Source organism: Mus musculus, chromosome 1 (assembly GCF_000001635.26).
Source record: "Mus musculus strain C57BL/6J chromosome 1, GRCm38.p6 C57BL/6J".
Taxonomy (NCBI): domain Eukaryota; kingdom Metazoa; phylum Chordata; class Mammalia; order Rodentia; family Muridae; genus Mus; species Mus musculus.
This window is the reverse complement of record NC_000067.6, coordinates 13,784,984-13,795,072: the sequence shown is the minus strand read 5'-3', so window position 1 is coordinate 13,795,072 and position 10,089 is coordinate 13,784,984. Positions and strand designations below refer to the sequence as shown.

The window sequence follows — 10,089 nt, the reverse complement described above, 5'->3', positions numbered from 1 at the left end:
AACACAGCAAAACAATCATCCATCATGATCAAGTAGGCTTCATTCCAGGGATGCAGGGATGGTTCAATATACGAAAATCCATCAATGTAATCACATACACAAACTCAAAGAAAAAAAAAATTACATGATCATTTCATTAGATGCTGAGAAAGCATTTGACAAAATCCAACAACCATTCATGATAAAAGTCTTGGAAAGATCAGATATTCAAGGCCCATACTTAAACATAATAAAAGCAATATACAGCAAACCAGTAGCCAATATCAAACTAAATGGAGAGAAACTTGAAGCAATCCAACGAAAATAAAGGACTAGACAAGGCTGCCCACTCTCTCTCTACCTATTCAATATAATACTCAAAGTTCTGGCCAAACCAATTAGACAACAAAAGGAAGTCAAACAGATACAAACTGGAAAGAAAGAAGTCAAATATCACTATTTGCAAATGATATGATAGTATACTTAAGTGACCCCCAAAATTCCACCAGAGAACTCCTACAGCTGATAAACAACTTGAGCAAAGTGGCCAGATATAAAATTAACTCAGACAAATCAAGAGCCTTCCTATAGTCAAAGGATAAATAGGCTGAGAAAGAAATTAGGGACATGACACCCTTCACAGTAGTCACAAATAATATAAAATATCTTGGTATGACTCTAAACAAGCAAGTATAAAATACCTTGGTGTGACTCTAACTAAGGAAGTGAAAAATCTGTATGACAAGAAGTTCAAGTTTCTGAAGAAAGAAATCGAAGAAGATCTCAGAAGATAGAAAGATCTCCCATGCTCAAGAATTGGCAGGATTAATATAGTAAAAATGGCTATCTTGCTGAAAGCAGTCTGCAAATTCAATGCAATCCCCATCAAAATTCCAACTCAATTCTTCATAAAGTTAGAAAAAGCAACTTTCAAATTCATTTGGAATAACAAAATACTCAGGATAGTAAAAAGTAGTCTCAACAAAAAAATAACTTCTGGGGGAATCACCATCCCTGACCTCAAGCTATATTATAGAACAATAGTGATAAAACCTGTATGGTATTGATACATTTACAGTCAGGTAAATCAATGGAACAGAAATGAACCCACACACATATCATCACTTGATCTTTGGCAAAGGAAATAAAACCATCTAGTGGAAAAAAACAACATTTTCAACAAATAGTGCTGGTTCAACTGGAAGTCAGCATGTAGAAGAATGCAAATCAATCCATTCTAATGTCCGTGTAGAAAGCTCAAGTCCTAGTGGATCAAGGACCTCCATATAAAACCAGATACACTGAATATAATAGAAGAGAAAGTAGAAAAGAATCTCGAAGACATTAGCACAGGGGGAATTTTCCAGAACATAACACCACTGGCCTATACTCTAAGATCAACAATCAACAAATGGGACCTCATAAAATTGCAAAGCTTCTAGTTCTCTTTCCCAGTCAAGAGGAATAAAAATTTGCTTCCATTGTTCTGTGAATGTGACTTTCATAAAAGGAGTGATGGAAGGCCAATCTAGCAAGGGCACCAACAAGGCAAAAAGCATAGGCCCAGCATAGGCCATGGGATCTCCAAATAGCACAGTTTGTACTTAATCTTTTGCTTCACAGAGGGGGATATATGGTGAGGCAAAGCACACTGTCAATAGGACAAAACAGCAACCAATAGATTGGGAAAGGATCTTTACCAACCCTACATCTGATAGAGGGCTAATATCCAATATATACAAAGAACTCATAAATTTAGACTCCAGAGAACCAAGTAACCCTATTAAATTATTAATATGAAGAATACCAAATGGCTGAGAAGCACCTAAAGAAATGCTCAACATCCTTATTCATCCAGGAAGTGCAAATCAAAACAACCCTGAGATTCCACCTTACTTCCAGTCGGAATGGCTAGGATCCAAAACTCACATGACAGCAGACACTGGCAAGGATGCGGAGAAAGAGGAACACTCCTCCATTGCTGGTGGGATTGAAAGCTGGTACATCCACTCTGGAAATCAGTCTGGTGGTTCCTCAGAAAATTGGACATAGTATTGCCTGTGGAACCAGCTATACCACTCCTGGGCATATACCCAAAAGATGCTCTAACATATAACAAGGACACATGATCCACTATGTTCATAGTAGCCTTGTTTATAAAAGCCAGAAGCTGGAAAGAACCCAGATGTCACTCAACAGAGGAATGGATACAGAAAATGTGCTACATTTATGCAATGGAGTACTACTCAGCTATTAAAAACAAGGAATTCATGATTTTATTTATTTATTTATTTATTTATTTATTTATTTATTTATTGGCAAATGAATGGAATTAGAAAACATCATTCTGAGTGAGGTACCCCATCACAAAAAAAAATACACATGGTATGTACTCACTGATTAGTGACTATTTGCCCAAAAGCTTGGAATACCCAAGATACAATTCACAGACCAAAGGAAGCTCAAGAAGAAGGAAGACCAAAGTGTGGATGATTCAGTTCTTCTTAGAAGGGGAAACAAAATACTCAAGGAAGGAAATGTAGAGACAAAGTGTGGAGCAGAGACTGAAGGAAAGGCCATCCAGAGTCTGCCCCACCAGGGGATCCACTTAATATGCAGTCACCGAACCTAGACACTACAGCAGATGCCAAGGAGTGCTTGCTGACAAGAGCCTGGTACAAGTATCTCCTGAGAAGCTCTGCCAGAGCCTGACTGCCACACCCACTCCAGTGGAGTCTGTGTGGCAAGCCCAAATGCTTGGACACAGTTTTGAGGCAAAGAGTTTTACAGAAACTTAGTCTCCTATTAGTCTTGGCATCCCTTAGCATGAATGCTCCAAACTTGTCCCTATATCAGTTTGTGAATGAATCTGTGTATTTTCTTTCAATATTGTTTTATTATAAGTGCCTCCAAGGAATGATTTTGACATATACCTAAGTTAGATTAGCCTCCACCAGTGTTCCAATATCCTAGGAAATCGTTGGGCCAACCTTGGGCTTTGAATTTTGTAAGAATGCTACTTATTCAGATGAAAAGCCTCCAGTGTTGACAGAGAGATGGTGAAAGAAATCAGGCATTACAATTTACTGGAAAAGAGCTAGAAATCTCAGGGTTAGTCTACAAAGTAAGCTTAGAATAACAGCCGAGTCACTCCCATGTGCAGGAATTTACAATGGGCTAGGAAGAAGGAAGGCTGTGGTCTAAGAAGGAGCTAGAGTAAATACTTAGACTAACAGATGAATCACTCCCATATACAGGAATTTATAATGGCCTAGGGAGAAGATGGATCATACAATATACTAGAATTGGAACTATGGCAAGGGCATGAAGCCCTTGCCCCTGGTTTCTAAGAATAAGCTAACCTTAGGTGGGGCTGCTTTTTATCCCAGTTGTAAACACTGCCTGGTTCCTGTTAGCTTTTGTGTATGCGTTTTTCTGTTTTGTGTAAAGAGTCATTTTGCATTGGACAGCCTCACTGTACCTTGGCTGACCTTAATGTATCACCTAACTTCCTTGTTTTCTTCTGTAATATAAGTCTGATGCTTGCTTTGAGAAATTACAATCAGATCAACATTCCATTCTGTTCGCGTCTGTTTGTCACCCCGATGACTTCTTGCCCACATGGGTACTGGGATTCTGATTCTCCCGTGGGTTGAGGGGCCGACTGAGTACAGTCCACAGCACCTGACAAATACAAGGCCAATGCCAGCAGCCAACCATTAGATTGAGCACAGGATCCCCAGAGGAGCAGTTAAAGAAAGGACTGAAGGAGCTGAAACAGTTTGAAACCCCATAGGAAGAATAACAATATCAACCAATCAGACCCCCCCCCCCAGAGCTCCCAAGGACTAAACCACCAACCAATTAACTCACAAGTAGCAGAGGATGGCTTTGCTGGACATAAATTGGAGGTGAGGCCCTTGGGCCTGAAGGTGTTCAATGCCCCAGTGTAGGGGAATGCCTGGGCAAAGAGGCAGGATTGGGTGGGTTGGTAGAGGAACACCCTCATAGAATCAGGGAGAGGGAGGATGGGGTAGCCGGTTTCCAGAGGGGAAACTGGGAAAGGGGTTAACATTTGAAATATAAATAAATAAAATATCCAATTAAAAAAAAAACAGAAAACTTAGAGAAATAAAATTTTTTAAAAAATTAAAGTCTCTCTTAAGTTTCACCATTATTAAAAAACAAAAACCTGCTTCATGCAGTTCAAATAATTAGTGGAATAATTTCAGTGTAGCCATCAGAACACCATTTTAGACACCTATTCATCCAAAAGCTTTGTAAATTCAGAGTCCACCTTTTTACTCACCAACAAAAAAGACATCTTCCAGTCAGACATAGCAACTCTTTTGACACTTTGTGTTCAAACTTCCAAGGGACTGACAGAACATGGGAACCTACTTAAAGACAGGGTTAGGGTAAAAAAGAGTTCCAAATATTCCACAGTAAACATTGTGAATTTCTCCAGGCACTCTGCCTGAGCCAAATGATCGCTCCTGGAAAGCTGCTTGATTCCTGGCCTCTCTTTGGTGGTCTGTTCAAAGACAGGCTACCCAGGCATTGATGTGATGATCTGACATACAACAGTCTGAAAACCAGAAAAAAGGATGAGCAATTGACAAAGACCTCAATGAACCTATGCCCAAGGACATGGTCTAGCCTCTGAATTAACTGATTCAGAAGATTACTTCATTTGGGAACCTTATCATTAATATATATATACTTATTATTTAAGACAATTTGGGATGAGTTTTCTATTCTAGCCAAAAGTATTCTAATACATGAACATCCATAAGGCCAGAGAGACTTTCCTGTGGAAGGAAAAAAAATATATTTTTAAATAGGCCTCAAAGGACTTGGAAGTTTCCATATCTAGCCAGTCTCCGGAAATCTACCATACTTCACAAGTAGATGTTGTAAGTAAGAATCCAGTGTTATTCTAGAAGCATCCCACTGGGCCCCAGGAAGCAGGAAATAAAGAAAGAGCAGACAGCCAACCCGCCACAAGCAAAAGAGCTCCTGTGGTGTCCACAGGCTCCAAATTCATATTTAAAGATTTGTTTTTATTTTTTATTGGTGTAGGGGGGTGGTGAGTGTATGAGAGAGAAAGAGAGAGGGGGGGAGAGGGAGAGAGAGAGAGGGAGAGAATGCGCGCATGCGTTTGCACAAGCTCTGTATCTGTGGGGATGGATACCTAAGGAAAACAGAATAGGGCATCAGATCCCCTGGAGCTGGAGTTACAGGCAATTGTGGGCCACCTGGCATGGTACTTGAAATAAACTCCAGGTCATCCCTTCAGTCCGCCAATTTTTTATTTTGATAGAATACTAATGTATCGGGCCTCAGAGTTTTCTCATCATTCAGTACACAACATTAAAAAACATCACTTAGGCAAGTACATGAGCCAACAGAAATGAAGACACAGCAAAGCGCTGCATGAGGGTTACTGCTGAAGGAGTGAACTCCACACATACTCGGTAGCCATATGAGAGACTTGTAGGCTGGTGTATGCAAAATGCTGAGCTGCAGAATAATCAAACAGAACAGAGAGATGAGATAGTAGCGGCCAGATCATGGTAAATGGGGCTCCTTCTCGGCCAAGGCTATCGCGTTTCTCAGAAATGGCATGTGATTTCACTGGGGTATCTCTTTACTTGCCATGTGTCTGCCGAGCAGATTCCATGAAGGGGTGCTGCCATCTGCTGGCAGCTGTGATCTCAGGTGCGGCCCTTGTCCCAAAACACATAATATCATTCAAAAGGCTTTGGTTTCTTTTTCATTGTGAAAATCTCACCGTCGTCTTCTGCCAGGAAGACTGACAGATAGAAATTTTTGCTGAGGAATTTGGGCAAACTATATTAAGAGCATAATAAAAAAAAGGAAAAACAGATGACAAACACATTTTGCAAGAATTTCTAATTGTGTCCAAACGGTTCACTAAAATCATGCAGATAAAATCGTCTTTGTGTTTATGCCAGTATTAACACATTTTTATAACGAGTATGGTGACTCTAACGTTTGGCAAAGATATACAGAAATAGACTAAGTCACAAAGTCTCCTATGGGAACCCTAGCCTCGTGAAAAGTACGGTTTTCATGTAGCAAACAGAAATCGTATCAGCCTCCATGTGCAAAGACAGAGCTTCAGGAAGTCTAATTTCCCTTTTTAGTAAAAAAGTCACTGGGAACATTCTCAGTTTATATTGCATGTCCAGGCAAAACCCAGCACTCCAGGACACAAGAGAGTGAGTTTAGGACGTTGTTTCCCCATCTAAGTATACATTTCCAAGTAATTTAATTGATATAAATCAGAAACTGGCTAAGACTTTCTCACCTTGACTTCATTCATCAAACCAGTCTTTTTGAGAACAGTGCAGTTGGCTCTGGACAGACAGACAATCCTGAGATTTAAAGTATGCACAGAACCTGCAGAGGACCCCCATTCAATTCCCAGCACCCACATCAGGCACCTTCAGCTCCAAGGAATATGGCAGCCGCTTACAGTTTCCAAGGGCAATGCTGGCTCGGGAGCAAACCCACACTCAGATGTACATGTAACTTTTAAACATTAGAAATTAAAAGTAGTGTGGAATCTTTGTATCAGAAAATAGCCCTTAAAAACCAGGCCAGCAACAGGAAGTATAAAACTTAAAAGGCAAAAATACCAGAGGGCTGAAAAGTTGCAAGCTACAAGTGAAGATTAAAGGATTTGCTCTCACATCAAGAGGCAGAGAGCATTGCTTAATGGTGTGGATGAAAAGCATCTCACAAAAAAGCAAACCCTAATGGGTTTTGTCTACTTTGCATAAGACATAACGACACGAACTAAAATCACGGGGGTATGGGGCGGGGCAGTAAGTACAACAGGCAGCGCCACACTGGGAAGACACCACTCTGCCTCGAACCGTTTGACCTCGGACATCAAAGGTAACACACCCAGGACCACTTTTGGCTCTCAGTTTTGTCTTCTCTTTTTGGTCACTGAACTCACAATTTGGACCAGTTCCTTACAATGGCTGAGCCCCAGCTCTCTTCTCCATGATGTAGGGATAATGAATGGTGTATATCTAACAGGATTGTTATAAGGCTGGGAAATGGAGCTAACAATGCCAGGAATGCACTTAACAGAATGCCTGACACATCGTAAGGGTTCAGTAACAGCTCATGGGTCTTGTCTGTAAAAATAGCATGCAGGAGCACCTCCCAAAGTAAATGACACAGTGAAACACGTTCAGTGCGTGCAGGATGGACTCTCATTTTCCCAGCCTTCCCAGAGCCTCACCTTGACCATCTGTAGAAAGAATTGTAAGAATGACAAAGAGATAATGAATGTAAAATTAGTCTGCTGGCTAGGATGAGCAGTAAGAGCCCAGCACATCCGGTCCCATTACTGTTATTTAAGAAAAACTCCACAACCACCTCTTGACAAATCCTATGGCCTCATGCTGAGGTTTCGAGCTGGGCCCCAGCATCTTTAAGTCCTCTCTATAGGACGTTAGGGTTTGCAGATCTTGGGGGTTTTTGTTTGTTTGTTTTACTTCTCACGGTAACATCAAAAGGTTGAGTTCTTTTCTAGGTTCAGAATTTTAATCCCTGACTGTGAAGATGACTCTCATTAACATTGAGAGACCTTGCGAAGAATTATGACTGCTTACAAAGCTCAGAATATTTCATTAACACTGATGTGGGATTGAGGTTGTTTTCACCGTCCTTTCATGGTCTACTAATTAGCTCTGATTGAAACAGAGAAAACAGAGAAAGGGGCCACACATCTCTGGCCTGCCCAGTGACCGTGAAGGACTTCTTTCTCAGTTTACAGGGGCCAGTGAAACCCAAGTTAGACCATAACTTGGTCTGTGAATGCTCTTTCCTCCACACCTCAGCTGAGACCAATTCAACCAAGACAGGACCAAGTCATGAAGCTGCTGGGTTCCACTTCCTCCAGTAACTGTCCCTCCCACTCTATCTCATTCTCTTGGCCCCTAGCAGGGATAGGCTTACTACCCTATGGCCCATTTCTTCACCTCACTACATTGTACAGTGACATCATGACCTTGACCACTGGACAGTAATGCAGTTGTCCTCAGTCAGCCCAAGTGTTTTGAAGCAAAAATCGGAGAACAAATTATAAATTTTGATATTATAAAATTTCAGAATCCTGTCCAGAGACAGCCACATCTTCTTGTGCAGTGCCAACCTCATCCCGTAGACAAAATGCTGAAGGTCGGTGTGAATGGATTTGGCCATATTGGGTGCCTGGTCACCAGGGCTGCCTTCTGCTCTCCACATGGCAAAGTGGAGGTTGTTGCCATCAACGACCCCTTCATTGGCCTCAACTATATGGTCTACATGTTCCAGTATGACTCCACCCACGGCAAGTTCAACGGCCAAGAATGGGAAGCATGTCATCAATGAGAAGCCCATCACCATCTTCCAGGAGTGAGACCCTGCTAACATCAAATGGGGTGAGGTCGGTGCGGAGTATGTTGTGGAGTCTACTGGTGTCTTCACCACCATGAAGAAGGCTGGTGCCCACTTGAAGGGTGGAGCCAAAAGGGTCATCATCTCCATCCCTTCTGCCGATGCCCACATGTTTGTGATGGGTGTGAACCACGAGAAATATGACAACTCACTCAAGATTGTCAGCAATGCATCCTGCACCACCAACTGCTTAGCCCCTCTGGCCAAGGTCATCCATGACAACTTTGGCATTGTGGAAGGGCTCATGACCACGGTCCATGCCATCACTGCCACCCAGAAGACTGTGGATGGCCCCTCTGGAAAGCTGTGGCATGATGGCCATGAGGCTGCCCGGAACATCATCCCTGCATCCACTGGTGCTGCCAAGGCTGTGGGCAAGGTCATCCCAGAGCTGAACGGGAAGCTCACTGGCATGGGCTTCCGTGTTCCTACCCCCAATGTGTCTGTAGTGGATCTGACGTGCTGCCTGGAGAAACCTGCCAAGTATGATGACATCAAGAAGATGGTGAAGCAGGCATCTGAGGGCCCACTGAAGGGCATCTTGAGCTACACTGAGGACCAGGTTGTCTCCTGCGACTTCAACAGCAACTCCCACTCTTCCACCTTCGATGCCGGGGCTGGCATTGCTCTCAATGACAACTTTGTCAAGCTCATTTGCTGGTATGACAATGAATACGGCTACAGCAACAGGGTGGTGGACCTCATGGCCTACATGGCCTCCAAGGACTAAGAAACCCTGGACCACCCACCCCAGCAAGGACATTGAGAGCAAGAGAGAGGCCCTCGGTTGCTGAGGAGTCCCTATCCCAACTCGGCCCCCAACACTGAGCAACTCCCTCACAATTTCCACCCCAGATCCCCATAACAGGAGGGGCCTAGGAAGCCCTCCCTACTCTCTTGAATACCATCAATAAATTTCGTTGCACCCCCCAAAAAAATTTCAGAATCATATTTTGAACCAATAGGGTGGAAATAAGTAACTGAGTGGTCCATTGGTCTTCCCAATGTATTCCTACTATCGGGCACAATGGCACATTATAGCATCCACCGTGTTCATCATAAAAAGAATGGGATAAAACTGAATGTGCATTTATACCCAAAATATATGAAAGTTTTTTTTATAATAACTAAGAACTGAAAACAACTCAAATATTCAACCTCGGGATAGTAGACTCTTTAAATGTGGTCTTATGGTAACCGGACTGAGGGCAGCACTGACGAATCTAAGCAGGATGTGCTGGGGCTGCCATTGGCGCAGCATAAGGCTGTACACTGTTTTCCAGGGGACCCAAACTGAGTTCCTAGCATCCACATCGGTATGCTCACAACGGCCTGTAACTCCAGATGTAGGGGATCCAGTGCTGTGTTCAGGCATACACAGTCACCTGCATTCACATACACACACTCACACTCACACACACACACACACACACACACAGTCTTAAAAAAAAAAAAAAAAACCTATGTGGCATAAAAGAAGTCAGACACAAGAGTACCAAGTGTACTCCATTACAGGAATTTTTACTTCACATGAAAGAAAAACACGACAGTACTTACCTCTATGAAGAAACGTCAGCAGCCATTTAAGGTAACAGAGCGTCCCCAGTCTTGAGGGGAGGGTGTGTTGAC

The 10,089-nt window shown here is 42.5% G+C and overlaps 1 pseudogene across 1 annotated transcript; it reads left to right on the top strand.

Moving 5' to 3' along the window:
* The first annotated feature begins 8,143 nt into the window (after positions 1-8,143).
* Positions 8,144-9,388, top strand: Gm5523 (predicted pseudogene 5523; annotated as a pseudogene). The gene has a single exon (NR_004447.1). The product of NR_004447.1 is annotated as a predicted pseudogene 5523 (transcript).
* Positions 9,389-10,089: the final 701 nt, after the last annotated feature.